The sequence below is a fragment of the Lissotriton vulgaris genome, chromosome 4_1 (genome assembly GCF_964263255.1).
Source record: "Lissotriton vulgaris chromosome 4_1, aLisVul1.2, whole genome shotgun sequence".
Taxonomy (NCBI): Eukaryota; Metazoa; Chordata; class Amphibia; order Caudata; family Salamandridae; genus Lissotriton; species Lissotriton vulgaris.
This window is the reverse complement of record NC_141691.1, coordinates 897,262,109-897,281,239: the sequence shown is the minus strand read 5'-3', so window position 1 is coordinate 897,281,239 and position 19,131 is coordinate 897,262,109. Positions and strand designations below refer to the sequence as shown.

At 49.2% G+C, this 19,131-nt stretch overlaps 1 protein-coding gene and 1 pseudogene across 3 annotated transcripts in view; both read right to left on the bottom strand.

The window, feature by feature from the left end:
* ZNF236 (zinc finger protein 236) overlaps positions 1-19,131 on the bottom strand; it is a 1,135,475-nt gene that overhangs the window by 824,011 nt on the left and 292,333 nt on the right. The gene's annotated exons all lie outside the window — the stretch shown is intronic.
* On the bottom strand, positions 9,963-11,112 carry LOC147722697 (uncharacterized; annotated as a pseudogene).

Genomic DNA, 19,131 nt, shown 5'->3' with positions numbered 1-19,131 from the left:
TGCAAGGCACTTGGTGAAGACTCTGGGTGCTGTGGTCACCCCGAACGGTAGGACTTTGAACTGGTAGTGTTGACCGTCCACCATGAACCTGAGATATTTTCTGTGAGCTGGATAAATGGGAATATGGAAGTAAGCGTCCTTTAAATCCAGAGTGGAAAGAATGTCGCCTTGTTGAAGCAATGGGAGTACCTGTTGGAGGGTGACAATGTGGAAGTGATCTGACTGAATATAGAGGTTTTGTGGTCTGAGGTCCAGTGTAGGCCTGAGAGAGCAGTCCTTTTTTGGAATTAGGAAATATAAGGAGTAAACCCCTGCGCCCTGATAAGGCAAAGGGACTGGTTATATTGCATGTTTTTGTAACAGGGAGAGAACCTCCTGTTTTAGGAGGGTCAGATGTTCTGATGACATTGGACGTTGCCTGGGAGGGATATTTGGGGGAGTGGAGTTCTAGGCACTAACAATAGTAGGTAATTTGTCTTACCCACTTGCCTGTTGTGATGGAGTTCCAGACAGGTAGGAACTATGAGAGACAACCCCTAACAGGAGCGGAATGGTCGGGGTAGTGTAGGGAAGTCACTGCTTGGTGGTAGGTGAATTGCGGGTGTTACCTCTGGCTCTTCCCCTATTATGTTACTTCTGTATCCTCCCGAAAATATCCTCTGGAGGAGTTAGATTGATTGGGGCATTTGTTAGATGAGGAGTGATTTTCTGACAATGTTTTGGAGCCACGCCTGTAAAAGGAGCGGCAAAAGGAACCCCTGTTGAAAGGTAGTTGCAAGGCCCCCATGGACTTAGCAGTCTGGGTATCTTTCTTCATTTTCTCCAATGAAGTATCGACTGTAGGTCCAAAAAGATGCTCTTGATCGAAGGGCTGATTGAGTAGGGTGGTTTGATCTTCTTGATTGAATACAGAGTTTCGAAGCCAAGAGTGCCTACGCAGTAATATGCTGGTGTTAATGGTACGATATGCTGTATCAGCTGCATCTGGGGCGCATTTTATATAGGTGATAGTTATAGGTTTGCCCTCTTGAATGAGTTCATTGGCCTTGTTTTTGTGTTCCCCTTGTAAGTGCTGCATTTGTTTTTTCAGTTCGTCATAGTGTGCTCTGTCATAGCGCGCTAAGAGAGCTTGAGCATTGGCAATGCGCCAATAGTTAGCAGCCCGTAACGCAATTCTTTTCCCTGAAGCATCTATAAGCTTTGACTCCTTGTCAGGAGAAGAGGCGTCATCTGTAGCTTGAAAATTAGCCCTCCTGCGTGCGTTAGCCAGAACAAGAGAGTCTAAGGGTACCTGGCATTTGATATACACTGGGTCTGTGTGAGCTGCTTTATATTGTTTATCCACCTTTGGTGTAAGTATTCGGGGTCTAACAGGGTCTTTGAATACTTCGTGTTTTAACATGCCCTTTAGCATGGGCAGGGTGTGGGTGGATTTTTGTGAGGGTGTGAATGTTTCCACTAAGAAGTACTCTTCAAGGGGATCAGTGTGTAGTTCCACCCCATGGTAGTGAGTAGCCCTAATAACCCTTTTGGTGCGACTGTAGGCCCCTCTGCCGTCTGACATGATGGTGGGTGTGTGCGGATGACAGCCGGGGACCATCCGAACCACACCCACCCATTATTTCACCAGCACCTCAGCGGAATTCGGGCCACGGTCAACGGGTTAATAAGTTCTGCAAAACCAATGTTATCATCAGGTGGTGATGGCAGGGAAGGATACAGAATAGGGTCATTATGTAGATCTGGATCTTGATCATAGTCATCCCATGAGTCTGTGTACTGTTATAGTTGTCATCATCCCCTAGCGTATCCCCATCCCCCCCATCATCATGATCCTGTGTTGCTGTTGAGAGTGTAGGTGATGGTGAGTTTGCTGGTGAGATAAATAAGTTAAGACCAGGAGGAGAGGGAGGTAAATAAGGGGGAGAAGGGTTAGTACCCATGTCCTTGCATTTGAGAGGTACGTGTCCTCTGGGAGGTCTAGTTTCCGTTTCTTAGGAGGTTTGGTGAGAAGGTGGACAGTTTAGGTGTCAATATGCAGTGTTTTCTGCTTTGGATCCGAAAATTCTAAAGAAGAAAGGTCTTTGAGTGGTATGTCTTGTTTCTGCGCCGGAAGCTTGGACGTAGAATGTTCCTTAACGGGTTTAAGCTGTGAAGGTTTTGTAGGGTTTTTTTGTGGTTTTTTGTTCTCTTTTATGTTTAAATTTATTTTATTAGTTTCAGTATAAATCACAGGCAGTACAAAGCAATAAGGAGGTCTACCTAGGAAAGAAAGTACAGTCCATACATTCATGTCGAAGAACAATTGTTACTTACCTGTAAACAGGTGGTTCTCCAGTATTGGTGTCTTTCATAGATTCACATGCTTGAATATTCCCCGTCGTCTGAGTGAGAGTCCCACGGTAAATAAAATAGCAATAACATACTCATAATATGTATATGTAAAAACATAACACATGAAATACACATTAGAAAAGAGGCAGTAAATGAGTAGACATAATTCCACATAGGAAAACATGGAGAGAGAAAAAATACTTGTAGTCTATTCCTGTCATTATGTTGGTCCAAACTGTAGCCAATCAGGCGCCAGCAGCCCTCCAGAACCTTCTCCTCAGAGCTCAGATTTTCATAGCACAAGAGTGACCATAGAGTCTATGAAGAGAAGAGAGCCTCTGAGGGGAGGAGGGCGGGTTGCATGTGAATCTATGAAAGACACCAATACTGGTGAACCACCTTACAGGTAAGTAACAATTGTTCTTCTCCAGTATTAGGGTGTCTTTCATAGATTCACATGCTTGAATATAGAATAGAAAGCAGTAATAGCCGGAAAAGGCATCCATAGTATGTATGTATGTATGTATGTATGTATGTATGTATGTATGTATGTATGTATGTATGTATGTATGTATGTATGTATGTATATGTATATATATATATATATATATATATATATATATATATATATATATATATATATATATATAACTATAATAAAGCAAGAACTTTCAGGCTTTGAGGCGGATAAACTCGGGAACCACAGCGCCAATCTACACACCCGATACACCGTTGAAATCGTCAGGGTGTGTAGATTGTTATAGGCTATATACATTTTAAAAATAAACGTTATTTAAAAAGTTAGATAAAAAAAAAGTAGTCCCTCCAAAGTAGCGCCGGCCGAGACATGCGTCCGGACATCAGGAGAAGCGGCGTACAGCGCGGGGAGGAGCAGTGACGATCAGCGCGGGGAGCAGCGGACATGAGCGGCGATCGGAGGGCAGGCAGTGAGAAGCGGCGGCGGGGAGGAGCGCTGAGCGGCGGATGAGGTAGGGTGAAAGCGGAGGCAGAGAGGAGCGGTGAGCGAGCCACAGGAAAAAGAAACGTGTGCAGGTAGGTGGAGCGGGTAGCAAACAGCCCATTACAGGAAGAAAAAGCGGCGGCGGGGACGTGGGCAGTGAGAGCGTGCAGGGCGCCAGCGGCCGCGGAAAAAGAAACGTGGAGCGGGTAGCAAACAGCCCATTACAGGAGGAAAAAAACACAGAAAAGTCTGCAGGTGACAAAAAGTGACGTGGGCAGTGAGGAGCATGCAGGTTAACTAACGTGTGCAGGTTACAAAAGCAAACATACAGTCATAATACTGCACTGCGTCAGGGCGGGCGGGGGCCCTAAGCCATGATTGCTCCCGGACAAGGTCGGGACGATAGATAGATAGATAGAGACAGATATATATATATGAGAAATTTATAAAGCGCCTGGTTACGCGCACCAGCATGTCCCCGTGCTATGGTGAGTGGTGGTGGCAGAGTTACCCCAACCGGCAGCGGACGCTTCCTACCGGGTGTACAGATATGTTTTAAGTTTCTTCCTGAATCTGGGCTCAGAGAGCTCCGGGCGCAGTTCCTTTGGCAGAGCATTCCAGCTCTTGGCAACCAAGTATCAATCAATAGATAGATAGATAGATAGATAGATAGATAGATAGATAGATAGATAGATAGATAGATATACACACATCTATATATATATATATATATATATATATATAGATAGATATATATATATATATATATATATATATATAGATATATATACATCTATATATATATATATATAGATATATATACATCTATATCTATATCTATATCTATATCTATATATATATATATATCTATATATATAGTCATGCAAGTCATAACAGTAAAATGGTAAACCATAATGGAGGAGGGAAGACAGAGGCTCACCTTATTGAAAAAGATTGCGAAGCGCAGCCTGTCCTACTGCAGTATCTGCTTCGTTTATGGCACCCAGGCAGTAGTGTTTCGTAGACGTGTGCCTGCTGGACCACGTGGCTGCTCTGCAGATATGATGCAGCAGTACACCGGCGAACAAGGCAGTTGAAGACAACATCGCCCTGGTGGAATGGGCCCTCACTGAAGACTGTAGAGGCTTGCCTGCCTTTTGATGGCAGAAAGCAATGGCAGAGGAAACCCAACAAGCAACAGTAGGTTTGGTTACTGGGTGCCCTTTGTGGAAGCGTCCATAAGCTATGAACAGTTGATCAGATTTGCGAAAAGGGGCCGTTCTGCTGATGTAGAACTTTAAGCACCTTTTAATGTCCAAGGAGTGCAAGCGCTGCTCCGCTGGAGACTGTGGGTTAGCAGAGAAAGTCTTTAAGAAAACAGGTTCGTTGATGTGGAAATCCGAAGGCACCTTAGGCAGGAAGGTGGGATTAGTGCGAAGCACTACACAGTCTGGCTGAAATTGAAGAAAAGGAGGATTTATAGTGAAAGCATGAATATCACTTACGCGACGTTATGATGTCAGCGCAAGGAGAAAAGCAACCTTCCAAGTTAGAAACTTCACGTCAGCCTTGTGTATAGGTTCGAATGGTGCCTTCATTAGTTGTGCTAACACGATGTTAAGGCGCCAAGGAGGAGGGTGCCGAATTGGTGGGAATTTGCGGAACAATCCTTTGAAAAATTGACGCATTATCCTGGAAGAACAGAGTGAGGTGGAGCCATCCTGGCGGAAGCGGGAAATTGCCGCCAGAAAAAAGTTGAATGAGAAAGTAGGGACTGAGCCAGTTGTACAAAGAACGGGAGGAGCTGCGCAGGCGTTGAACAAATGGGATGGACACCAGCAGCTGCACACCAATGGCAGAATCTTTTCCATTTAAGCTTGTAGGTTTTAACAGTGGACGGAGCTCTGGCCTGAGCGAGAATGTCTCTACAGTCTGGCGGGATGGTTAGATGGGCAAATTCAAGGTGCTCAGGTTCCAGGCTGACAAATTCAGAGAAGAGGGGTCCGGATGGCAAATCTGACCCTTGTCCATCGTGAGGAGGTCCATCCGAGGATGAAGAAGGGTGTGCTCGCCCTGGGATAGAAGAAGTAGCTCAGAGAACCATGCCTGTCGAGGCCATCTGGGAGCGATCAGAAGAATGTGGCAAGGCTGTCTCCGCATCTTCCACAATACTCGAGGCACCAGAGGGATAGGAGGAAAAGCGTAGGCAAACAGATTGCACCAGTTTATCAAAAGGGCATTGCCCTGTGACCGTCGGTGGGGATGCCAGCTTGCGTAAGATGGGCATTTCCGGTTCTCTGGTGTGGCAAAGAGATCCAGTGATGGACGACCCCATCGCCGAAAAATCAACTTGAGTGTTGGTTGATGTAACTCCCACTCGTGGGTCGATGACGTGGATCTGCTGAGGGAATCCGCTAGATTGTTGGAGACACCTGGAAGATGAACTGCTGTGAGAGTGATGTGGTGACTTCGAGCCCAGTCCCAGATCGACTGCGCCAGTTGAGACAAGATTGGAGATTTTGTTCCGCCCTGCTTGTTTATATAATGCATGCTGGTTGTGTTGTCCGTCTGAATAAGGACTGACTCCCCTTGAATCAATGGATGGAATAACTTGAGTGCTAGAAAAATGGCCATCAACTCCAGCCTGTTGATGTGCCAGGCTCTCTGAGGCAGAGTCCACTTGCCCTTTATGGACAGGCATTGAAGCTGTGCACCCCATCCTTCCAACGAGGCGTCCGTCGTTAGAGTAAGGTCCGGAGTGGTGGAAAGGAACGAAGTCCCTGCCGAAAGATTGGATGGCAGCGCTCACCATTTGAGAGCCGCCCTCATGCGAACGGTGGCACAGACTATGTCGTTGAAGGACCGGTGACATGACGCCACAGTCCATCCAATTCTTCTTGAATGGGGCGTGTCCGTAGTCTGCAATTTGGGATCAGTGCGATGCACGATGTCGCCATCCCTAGAAATGACTTTAATAGTCGGACTGAAACGGACTGTTTTGTCCGGAGAAGAATTCCAACAACAAGAGAGAAAGGGTCAGGAAAAACACTCTCATGCCCCTTATAAATCCATATACCAAACAACAAGAGAGTGTTAATATAAACATCAGATGTAGTAGACAAGAAAAAATATTTTCAAAATACTTCTAAACCTTAGAAAAAGATTGTTATTCCAGTAGGAAAAATAGAGTGCACGTGCTCAGAGATCTAGCTAAAAGGACCCTCAGGCCCCAGCTTAACGCTGGTAGCCAGTTGTCTTCTTCGGGTCCTCTTTAGTTGCTAGGAAAAGTGAAAGTACGTTAAAAAGAGTGTGGACTACTCCTCAAGACTATTTTACTGAGAGGGTAGCTCTAACTCTATTAAAACCAATGTTTGAAAAACTTGATTATTTTTCAGGACTACTAAGAGGTTGTGCAAATTTGAACCAATGAGTCCCTTAATTATGTGAAAGAAGAAAAAGAAAAGTGATAAAATACGGTCAACATGTTTCTGCTTATTGAGCAATAACTCAGCTCAGCATTCGTCAGGACCAAGAAGTAAAATACAATACCACTCGATGGTCGGAACACCCTAAAGCGCTCAGACCTAAAGAATGGTTACAAGGAACAATACGACCTGCAGTTGTCGAAGCTCCTTTAGGAAATTCTTCCCCAATTTCAATTAACTCCTCATTATAGGAGAAACGGAAAAAATCTGTAGGAATGAACAAATACACAAAGGCGTCCACATTACAAGCCCTTGAAAAGATATATCTACATTGGTAGTCTCTGATCATGTGCATGCGCCTACTGACACCATGTTACGTGCGCTTTGAGAAATTACGTTTTTTCTTTAAACTATTAGTAGGAAAAAACATGCTTGTAATGTAACTATTGTACATGCAGCATTTCAAACAACGTCTTAACTTTGTCCGTTGTGCATAGGATACCCACAAAAAGTAAGTGTTTACATAAAAACAGTGCTCGACGAACCATCAATGTGGTTTGGAAACTAAAGTGATAACACCAGAAACACCTTCACAGAGAGCATCTAGGGCACAGTACACTCCAAAAGAGGAAAAATCGGCCAGACACTTACATAATATCATGGTTTAGTGAACCCCATGGGCGTAGCGGCAGGAGGAAATCTTCACGTTTGGATCTAGCGTGAAAACAATGGGAATGAGTTTTTCTATCTTCTCGGAGCCGCTAATAAAACAATAATGGACTGTCGTTGCTAAAAGTGGAGATAAACTTACTAGTTTCCAAACGGCTCCCCGCTGGAAAACCTACGACAGCCACATCCGCCGCCCGTATCAACAACCGCGGTACTGGAGCTGCTCGTGATTTAAAACACAGGAAATGCGGAATGCGTGTGAGGCGGTACTGCCGATCACGTGTCCAACGTGATCACATCACGATCTTAAAGGCGCCGGTTTATTTACAGGCGCGAAGGAAGGAACAATTTTTTAATTGATGAACTTATGAAAGAATACCACAAGAAACGCAGCGGGTTGTTAGACAGTCGGATAATAATCACAAACCGAACTGTTAATCTTATTATGGTAGGCCCATCTAAGATGATATTTGGTCATAGTATGAGCGGCTCCGAGAAGATAGAAAAACTCATTCCCATTGTTTTCACGCTAGATCCAAACGTGAAGATTTCCTCCTGCCGCTACGCCCATGGGGTTCACTAAACCATGATATGATGTAAGTGTCTGGCCGATTTTTCCTCTTTTGGAGTGTACTGTGCCCTAGATGCTCTCTGTGAAGGTGTTTCTGGTGTTATCACTTTAGTTTCCAAACCACATTGATGGTTCGTCGAGCACTGTTTTTATGTAAACACTTACTTTTTGTGGGTATCCTATGCACAACGGACAAAGTTAAGACGTTGTTTGAAATGCTGCATGTACAATAGTTACATTACAAGCATGTTTTTTCCTACTAATAGTTTAAAGAAAAAACTTATTTTCTCAAAGCGCACGTAACATGGTCTCAGTAGGCGCATGCACATGATCAGAGACTACCAATGTAGATATATCTTTTCAAGGGCTTGTAATGTGGACGCCTTTGTGTATTTGTTTATTCCTACAGATTTTTTCCGTTTCTCCTATAATGAGGAGTTAATTGAAATTGGGGAAGAATTTCCTAAAGGAGCTTCGACAACTGCAGGTCGTATTGTTCCTTGTAACCATTCTTTAGGTCTGAGCGCTTTAGGGTGTTCCGACCATCGAGTGGTATTGTATTTTACTTCTTGGTCCTGACGAATGCTGAGCTGAGTTATTGCTCAATAAGCAGAAACATGTTGACCGTATTTTATCACTTTTCTTTTTCTTCTTTCACATAATTAAGGGACTCATTGGTTCAAATTTGCACAACCTCTTAGTAGTCCTGAAAAATAATCACTTTTTCAAACATTGGTTTTAATAGAGATAGAGCTACCCTCAGTAAAATAGTCTTGAGGAGTAGTCCACACTCTTTTTAACGCACTTTCACTTTTCCTAGCAACTAAGGAGGACCCGATGAAGACAACTGGCTACCAGCGTTAAGCTGGGGCCTGAGGGTCCTTTTAGCTAGATCTCTGAGCACGTGCACTCTATTTTTCCTACTGGAATAACAATCTTTTTCTAAGGTTTAGAAGTATTTTGAAAATAATTTTTCTTGTCTACTACATCTGATGTTTATATTAACACTCTCTTGTTGTTTGGTATATTGTCCGTAGAAGAGACACCAATTGAAGAATCTTTTGTTGACGCTCCTGAGACACAAATGCTTTTGCAAGAGTTGTATACAATGTGGCCCCTAGAAAATTCTTGCAGGGAGCTGGATGTAATTGGGACTTTTCGGTGTTGATAGAAAGTCCGAGCGAGCAAAATACCTCCTGACAAAGGCGTGTATCCTGAAGCAGCTGCGTGCAAGACTGTGACTTTAGGAGACAGTCGTCCAGGTATGGAAAAATTTGGACAACCTGAAGACGCAGATAAGCTACCACAGGAGCTAACACCTTTGTAAAGACGCAAGGGACGGAGCGTAGGCCGAAAGGCAGTACTTTGAACTGCAAGTCCCTCCGTCCCACGCGGAATCGCAAGTACTTCCGATGTCGTGGAAGAATAGGGACATGGAAGTAGGCGTCTTGGAGGTCGATAGTTGCCATGAAATCTCCCATTGAGAGTAAGCGCAAGATCTCCACCAGCGTTAGCATGCAGAAGGATTGTCATTTGAGATACTTGTTGAGTGCTCGCAAGTCCAATATCGGCTGCCAATCCCGTTCTTCTTGATAAGGAAAAAACGGGAATAAAATCCCTTCCCCCTTTGAGACTTGGGCACCACTTCAACGGCACCCTTCTGTATCATAAGGCGAACTTGATGGAAGAGTTCCTTGATGTGGGCTGGTGGTGGGCCGGAAGGTGAAGTGGGAGGAGGAAGTTTGATGAACTCTAAAGCATGGCCCTTTTCTTTAATGTCCAGAACCCAACGGTCCGAAGTGATGGAGGACCATTGAGAACAGAACAGGGAGATTCGACCTTCAACTCTTTGGGGTAAAGGCAATCATTGTCTCTTGGGAGCAGATCCTCTGTAAGATTTCCCCCTATAGGTCTTAGAAGACTGCTGACGGGAGGACTGTTGCTGGTTATTGGAGTAGCGTTGGTTGCCTTGGTTGTAGGAGCGATATTGATTGCTTCCTCCTCAAAAAGTAGAAGAGGTGCCACGTCCGCGTGCACCCCGAAAGGGCTGTTTCCGAAATTGTAAGGTTCCTAAAGAGCGAGCAGTGTCAGTGTCTTTTTTGATAGATTGCCATGCCTCATCAATATGTGCTCCAAAAAGTGGCTCGCCGTCATACGGCATATCCAGGATCTTCGCCTGTACCTCTTGGCGAAAGGATGTGGAACGCAACCAACCTTGCCTGCGTAGAAGAGCCGCTCCAGCGAGCTGCTGGAAACCAGTATAGGCAATATCCACGGCACAGTCAATCTCCTCCGATGTTCTCTCCCCTTCTTGGAGAAGTTGTAAGGCTTCCGCCTTGGAAGCATCTGGAACCAAAGCCACAAAAGCAGACATGTCTGCCCACATCTGGCAGTCGTAACGCCCCAAAATGGCCAAAGCATTGGCCGCTCTCACTGTGGTGGAGGCCATTGTGGAAAAGATACGGCCTATAGCGTCCAGGCGACGACCGTTGCGATCTGGTGGGGCAGTAACAGCAGACGCAGGGTTCCGAGAAAGACGCTGAGCTGCCTGGCTGAGCTGCCTGCGTAACCACCGAATCCGGTTTCGGCTGTCCAATGAGGCACGCTGGAGAGCAGACCGGCGCCTTATATTTCTTTTCCAATCGGGGGATCTGTGCCGGTAGTGAATTTAGGGTCTGCATCAATTTCACCCCTTCAGACCAGATAAAGTCAATAATTGGAACAGTATGGACATGTTTGAACGGTTGGTTCTTAAAATCCTAGAGGAAACAATCCTCTTCCCTCTGGACTATTGGTAACTTGAAGCGTTGAGCCGCCCTATCCATCAGCTGATGGAAACTCGCGATGTCCACAAGAGGAGAATCTCCTGGCGTTACCGGAGAGGGGGACGGTGTCTGAACTTGATAGTCATCCCACTCCGCCATATCCTCATCATCATCTCGAACCTCACCATCTTCGCGGTCTGGAGGAATTTCATCCTAGTCGTCGGCATACACAGTCGTGTGTATCTGAACTGAAGTTTGTATTTGAGGAGCAGAAGTTGGCAGAGGCGTCAGAGGAGCCGAAGCAGGGAATGCAACAGGCGTCAGGACATAAGGAACTGCAAGTACTTGTGGAGATGGCGGGAAACGCCTATTATAGTCGTCCAACATATGCTGGAGATTAGAAATGAGCGACACAGGCAAAGTTGCAGTACGAACTTGAACCAGAGTTTCTTCCTGTTGGAAATATTGGTCCTCATCATCGTTACTATAATCCTGGCACTTGATGACTAAATCAGATGGACTACGTGCCGCTCTAAAGGACTCGTGTACATCTTCCTCCGAGTCCTGGTCCGAGTCCGTGGCAAACAAGGGCGAAGGAGGCTGTGGATCACTGGTGATAGAAATCTGGTCAATAGGCACTTTGTAGCGCTGGTGAAGTGGGTCGACAGTGGCTGATCCAGTGGACGACAGTGGCAGCAAAGGCAGAGAGGCAAACGCAGAAGAAGTAGTCGACTGAGCAGACGACGACGATGGAGTTGATTGAACCAAACTGGAAGAATCCGTCGTCGATGGTATCGTCTTCGATGGCAATGGCGCCGTTGACGGAGACTGCGACGACGAAGATGACTTCTTTGTCGACGGAGCGGTCGTCGACGGAGCGGTCGTCGACGGAATACTCGTCGACGAAGCTGATTTCTTAGCACTCTTTGTCGATGATGATTTGGTCATCGACGGAGGAGTTTTCTTAGTCGACGACAAAGCAATCGGAATGACAGATGGCGCAGTCTTGAAACTGAGGGTTACCTTCGTCGACGACGATGGCGTCGACGAAACAGCCGTCGACGATCCTGAAGCAGACGTCATCGTCACTGTCGCCGTGCCGGAGACGGCAGATCTCGTGAACGATGAAACATGTTTCCTCACAGAAACATGAGAGAAAAACGCTGCAGACGCCTGAGAGCCAGGTCTCGTGGGCGTGGAAGTAGTAGGAAGAGGTGAAGACACCGCAGGGGCCAAAGAAAGAGGCAATTTCTTCTTTTTAATGAATGGAGAGGGCAACTCCTGCACACTACCACGTTTTGAAGCTGCTTGGCAACGACCAGAAATGAGACTTTCAGCATCAGAAAGTACATTATCCTTATCCTTAAGTCTCTGAAGCCACAGCAGGAGACGGCCTTCCCTGTCCTTTAGAGTCTTTGTAGAAAAAGTTCTACAGAACCTACATTTACCCACATCATGTTCGGGGTAAAGACAGTAAATACACTTACTGTGTGGATCTTCTGAATAAAGGCGTAGCTTTCGACAAGACGAGCAAGGTCTAAAAAGAGACTTCTTACTTGAAGACATGCTGAAAACACAGGAAAACCTGAAGAAGTAGAGAAAACTGAGCAGAGCTCAGTGAGACTCCCTTTCACACGACGTGCGGTAGAAAATCTGAGGTTCTGAGGAGTAGGTTCTGGAGGGCTGCTGGCGCCTGATTGGCTACAGTTTGGACCAACATAATGACAGGAATAGACTAAAAGTTTTTTTTTTCTCTCCATGTTTTCCTATGTGGAATTATGTCTAAGCATTTACTGCCTCTTTTCTAATGTGTATTTCATGTGTTATGTTTTTACATATACATATTATAAGTATGTTATTGCTATTTTATTTACCGTGGGACTCCCACTCAAACAACGGGAAATATTCAAGCATGTGAATCTATGAAAGACACCCTAATACTGGAGAACATGGTAGCCATAAAGCTGTCGGTGCGTAGACCTTTGCGTGATATGAAGCAGAAAGCAATCCGCACGTAATCTGCCAAGCCAGAACAACCATAAGAGAAAATAGAAAACCCAAACAACCCCTCCCCCCCACCACCACCCCCCTCCCCAACCAGTGTGCGGGATTCTCGAATTGTGGGTTCTAATGCACTCCGCTCTGTGGTCGTGTTCCATCTCCATTCCCAGGAGGGCTAGGTGTAGCTGCTGTCAGGCGTAGCAAGCGGAGATATCTGGGGCATGTAATTTCTTTGTATTCTTTGGAGAGAAGGGTAAGCATTGGTAGCCAAACTTTCTGAAAGGTTGCCGACGATTGTGTGAGTGTAGCCTGTATTCGTTCCATCCCCAGTTTGAACCATATCTTATGCAATCACCCCGTATGGGTAGGCCTATTGTTGGTCCCCCAGAGTGATAGTACATGTTGAGAGGCAGCTTGCATGGCAATGTCTATCTGGCGCCCTCTTATCGATGTCAAGGGGAAGGTGAGTGCGTTCGGGAGACCAAGAATAGTGTATGCTGGGAAGCGTGGGATTTCTGTATCAAAAATACTGTCTATGTCATTGAGCACAGCCGTCCAATAGTCCTTAACCTCCCTGCAGTCCCATAGCAAGTGAGTCAAGGTACCCCTCTCCCAGCAGCCTCTCCAGCATAGTGCACTATGTGTCGGGTTGCCCCTATTGTGTCTCACCGGCGTACGGTACCAGTATGTGGCCAGCTCTACAGCTGTCTCTCTGCCGGCTGCATTGCGCGCCTTGTGATTGGCCCCGAGGTAAATCAAGCGCCACTCCCTAGATGATAATGTTCACCCCAGCTCCGCCTCCCAGCGTTTTTGACCAGCTGCGTGACTTATCTCGGGGGCATAAGCATCTTGTATATATCTGTGATAAGCCCTTTATCTGTTTCATTCAGGACCACCCACTTCTCAAAGTCGGTCATGTGTCGGCTAACAAGTGGGGCAGTGTCTGGTTGTGTAAGCCAGTGTCTGAGCTGAAAGTATTGGAACAGGTGTGGTGAGGTGATGTCATACCCCCGGGAGAGTTCTGAGAGAGAGAGAAAGCCTCGCAAATCGAAGAGGTGTCCAGTCGATCTACAGGTGGAATCGCGCCATTGTGTGAAAGCGTGGAAGTCGGTACGTGGCAGAAACTCCGGATTGTCCCAGAGGGTGGTAAGCGGGGAGGAAAAGGTCGTGAGACCCCGGGGCACGGCGACTCTGTCCCACACCCGCAGTGGGGTGCGAGTGATAGGTGAGTTCTGGATGTAGCGTGGCCTATCTGTGCGACGGAGGAATGGTATTTTCCACAGTGACGTCTGAGCCATGGCCCTGTCTTTGAAGAGCCACCTCTTCTCAGATTCCGGTCTGTACCATTCCACCAGGTAGCGCAATTGCGTAGCTTGGAAGTATTGTGTGAGATGAGGGATCCCCAGGCCCCCTTCGTCCATCCCCCGGTATGCCAGTTGTTTATGGAGGCGCGGCCGCTTCCCCCCCCAGATGAAGTGCTGGAGGGTTGTCTGCAGGTTCGAAATCGTCCCGGTCGGCGGGAGCACTGGGACAGTCTGAAAGACATATAAAATCTTGGGAAGTGTCGACATTTTTACCACCGCGATACGCCCTAGCAAGGAGAGCGGCTGCTTGGACCAGCGCGCCAAATCCCCACGAATCTGGGACGGGAGGTTGGCATAGTTGAGGGCAGCCGTGTGCTCTGTGGATGGGGTGAGGGTGATACCCAGGTACAGGAGTTGTGTGCATGTCTGTAGGTCCCCGCCATACGTGGGTGCGCCAGGCTTGAAGTGAGCATTCCACCCTAATGGTAGAAGCAGTGACTTCCCTCTATTCATTCGGAAGCCGGACACTTCTCCAAAGGCCTCTACTTCAGCGAGAAACGCGGGCACAGAACTCTCCGGTCGGTCGAGAGCAGCTAGGATATCATCGGCGTATAAGCCAATAGCATGAGATTCCCCTCCAAACGTAATGCTGTGTATGTTCGGATTGTTGTGCACCTTTTGCGCCAGTGGTTCAACGTACAGCGCAAACAGGTGCGGCGAGAGGGGACACCCCTGTCGAGTGCCACGTTGGATCTCAAAGGGTCTAGAGCGCAGGCCACCCAGGCGAACCCGCGCCAGGGGGCGATGATAGCAGCTCGCAATCCAGGCCTGGAAGCGCTCGCCTACCCCGAAATGCGCCAGGACCTTCTGCAGGAAAGTCCAGTCGACGCGGTTGAATCCTTTTTCAGCATCGATCGCTAATAGAGCGGAATCAGACTGCTGGAAGTGGGTTTTGTCAATCAGATGGAGAATTCTTTTAGTGTTATCGCTGCACTGCCGTCCCGGGACAAAGCCCGACTGATCTGGCTCAATAATCCCGGGTAAGCACGGCCCAAGCCTCGCAGCCAAAACGCCAGTGAAAAGCTTCAGGTCTACGTTAAGCAGAGAGATGGGCCGAAATGCTGAGGATTGTGTAGCCTCCTTGCCCGGTTTCGGCTAGACCACAATCTCCGCTTCTAGCATATCTGAGGGGATGGAGCCCGGGCCTTGAAAAGAATTAAAAAGTTTGGTGAGAACAGGGACGAGCAACGAGCAATATGTGTTGTAAAACCCAGCGGAGTAGCCGTCCGGGCCCGGCGATTTTAGAGACTTGAGTCGGGAAATGGACTTAGTTACCTCATCTAGTAGAATGGGAGCGTCAAGGGAGTCCGTTTTCGCAGAAGATAGCGCAGTAGTGGCAGCGCCAGCCAGGTAGGCCTCGGCGCTTGTTGCTGGGGTGGTTTTGGCGTGGTATAATGAGGCATAGTAATCGCTGAGGGCCTCCGCAATCTGCGTCTCCTCTCGGAGCTCAACCCCGTTCCCGTCCCGCAGTGTCTGAATTTTTAATCGTTGGACCTTCGCCTTCAGTGCGCTGGCCAGGAGTCTCCCGGTCCTATTGCCGCCTACGTAGTAAGTATGGCGAAGGCGAAGGGCGGCATATTCCGCTCTGTCCATATCCTAACCTGCCAACTGAGCTCTGGCTGCCTTAAGTTGCTTCCAGACCCTAGGTGCCCCAGTGCGGCCATTGACCCTCTCCAGCTCCACCACCAGGGCCGTCAAGGCCTCACATTTCGCTTTGCGGTCCCTGGACTTCGCCAACGCAATTGCAATGAATTCCCTGCGCACCACCGCCTTCAGGGCCCCCCACAATGCAGCTACTGGCGTCTCAGGATTATCGTTAGTAGTTAAATAATCGATGATGCATTGGCGGATCTGTTGGGCTACATCTGCGCGTTGCAGGAGGGGTACCCTCAATCTGCACCCACCCGGGGGTCTCCTAATCTTGGGAACCATGAGTGTGAGTTCCACCGCCGAATGATCCGAGATAGCCGCTGGAATGACGTCGACGTCTGCAACCCGAGCCTCTAGTTCCGAGGACCCGATAAGTGATCTAGCCTGTCGTAAGGGTGGTGCACATGTGAATAAAAGGTGAATTGTGATGTCCCAGGGTGTCTAGCCCCCCAGAGGTCCACTAGCCCCCTTTACCGTAGCCAGTCTCTGCCTGCCCCCGAGATAGTGCCACGCTACCAAATCTGTGTCCAGACCTGTCCATGTTAATGGACATCACTAAGTTGAGGTCCCCTCCCAGAAGTAGAAGGGGATCAGAGGAACGCAGTGCCTCAGAAATCGCGTTCCGCAGAAATGGCTCCTGTCCCGCGTTTGGTGCGTATAAAGACCCCACTGTCATCTGCTGGTCTCCTATCTGAATGCTGTAGGCTAGCAGTCTGCCCCAGATCTCACCCACCTTGCCCTTAAGCTGCCCATGAAAGTGTTTAGACACTAAAATCGCAACCCCTGCTTTCTTCTCCGGTGTGGAGGAGAAGAATTGATGCGGAAATATGCAGGACCTCATTCTGTGCCAGGCTTTCGTGAGCAGGTGAGTTTCCTGAAGAAGACAAATCTCAGCCCCGAGTTCTCTAGGTAAGAAAGCACTGCCCTACGCTTAACGGGATTGTTCGAGCCCTTCACATTTAGCGTCAGAATCTTCAAAATAGCATCAGTCATCTCTCATACAGAGGGCCTGCATAGCTATGTGAGGCAGATGGTAAAAACTGGTCTGTGCCCAGAGAGGCACCGACCCTCGCAACCAGTTGGTCCCCCGCAGCACACTGGTTCCCCCCTCGTCCCTCCCCTCCACCCCCCAACCAACTCCCCAATGCCCCCCCTTCCGCCCATCCCCCAAAACTCCACCTCCCCCTCTCCCCACCCCCCTCAACCCCAAGTAGAAAACCCCAAATGCAAACCATAGTCCCAGGCCTATCAGTACCAGTCCAGGCCCTTAGAAACGTAGTGTGGAGGAGTGTGTGGCAGTGGCGACTCAGTTGGCCCCACAAGCAAATCAAGCAAATTCCTTGTCGATGCTGTGTCAGTGCAGGGCAGTCATGACCTTGGCCACCTCTTGTATGGCCGCTGCTTGTGCCTGAGCAATGGTCGCCAGATTTGGTTTAAGCTCCACCTTGGGAGAACGTTGTCGCCCCACCCATTGCCATCTGCCTCTGGAGTGCTGCGCAGATCCCTCCTGTAAATTGCGCGGCAACGCCGTTCCCTGGTTCTTGTTCTCCTCGAGGTTGATGCCCAGCAGGGCACAAGTGTCTCGGAGCGAGTGGAGCGGGTGCAGGGTCCCCTTCTATTTGAAGATTAGTCTAAAGGGGTGGCCCCAGGAATAGGGAGCCCCATTGTCCCGTAAAAACGTCGTGGCCACCCGGAAGGCTTTTCTCTTTTGCAGAGTGATGGCCGAGAGGGCTTGAAATAAGGCCACAGGAGAGCCCTAGAATTGGAGAGGCTGTTTCTGGCGGGCTTCTTTCAGGATCCGTTCTTTTACGGGGAAATCAGGGAGAAAGGCCAAAATGTCCGGTGGAGGGGCAGGCGCTCGGCGCGCCAGGCCGACTATGTGTGCTCTGTCTATGAGGATTTCAAATTCCACAGGTTCGCCTAGGATCTCCCTGAACAACTCCCGCAGGTAGCATGTGACGCTGTTCCCCTCCGCTTTAGATGGCACTCCCCGGACCCGTATGTTATTCCTCCGGGAGCGATTCTCCAAATCCTCTGCTTGAGCTTGGAGGTCCACTTGTTGCTCCCGGAGGCGGAGGACCTCCTGCTGCAGATGTTCTATTTCTTCACTCAGAGTCTGGTCCGCCTCCTCCACCGTTGCCACTCTCTCACCTAAGCTATCTACATCCTGGCTGAGTTTGCGCTGCTCCCCGGCTAGGTCTTGCTTCAGGGCCTGAAAGTCGTCCCGCAGGGAGTTAAAAAGTGACTCCAAAAAGGCCTTGGTGATAGGGCCCCTCCATCCTCCTGCCCCGGGGTGCTGGTCTGCGCTGCCGGAGGGGAGTGACTCTTCTCCCCCTTCGGTGTACCTCTGGACAACATGTCTGTGATGGTGCGGGCTCCTCTGCGACTCGTGTTGGCCATGTCCCACCGGTCGTGCTAACACCGTGTGTTCAGGCGGGCCTATCCCCCCGCAGCCGGGTCGCTGTAGCCAAAGCACCCCCCAAGGTAGCCAGGTAGCTCAGAGGACTCTAAGGCCTCACTCGAAAAATTCGTGCCCCCGTGAGGAGCTCTCCGCCAGGGGGTGCCTCCTTATTCGCTCCTGGAGCTCCCCCTGTCGAACCCCGCCGGGCCGGGCTGTGGACTGCCGCTGGGCACCGCCGCTCCCTCCGTGCCCCTCTTCACCTTGCGGTAGCCGATTCTTCTCCCGGGCGATGCGTGCAGGAAGGTGATCCATGACCCTGGCACTGGCCGATTAAGCCCCTCAGGAGTGCCGGCAATCTGCGTCAGTCACGGCCCTAGTAGGCCTCAAAGCCTGGGCCTTGATTTTCGGGGCTGTCCGTGCTGCACTCGTCGATCCGAGCGCCCTACCTTAGGCGCTCTGCAGGCAAGAAAGCAGTGGGGGCCAGCACCCAAGCGCCAATGCGGGGCTGCACTGTTGTGCCCGCTGCACAGGGCCCCCCTGCTTCTAGGCTCCGGCGGGACCTCCCTTCTCCACTCTGCGTAGGCCCGGGACCGGGGCCTCAATTTTCCCGACTCCCCCGCCTGGCGTTCTGGGATGCCGCCTCCTCCACTGCTGGTATTTGTCTGCCCAGGTCAGGACCCACCGTCGTGCGCCGGTCGCAGCCTCCGCTCCAGCAGCTCTGTGTCTTGCCGCCGACCACGGCAGAACTCCCGCCGCCAGATAGCAGCGCCCGCCTCTTCAATGTGCAGCCGCCATTTCGCCACGGCTCCGGGTCGGGTCTCGCGCCTCAAAGGATATGTGGCTCCCGGGGTCGCCCCTGCAATCGTTCTTCAGCCAACGGTGCAGCGATAAGACAGCGCAGCTCAGCAGGAGGAAGTGCCTGCCTTAACAGGGATTTGTGGGCACAGAGAAGGGTCTACACGGGGTTCAGAGCCAGGGAGCCGAGCGAGT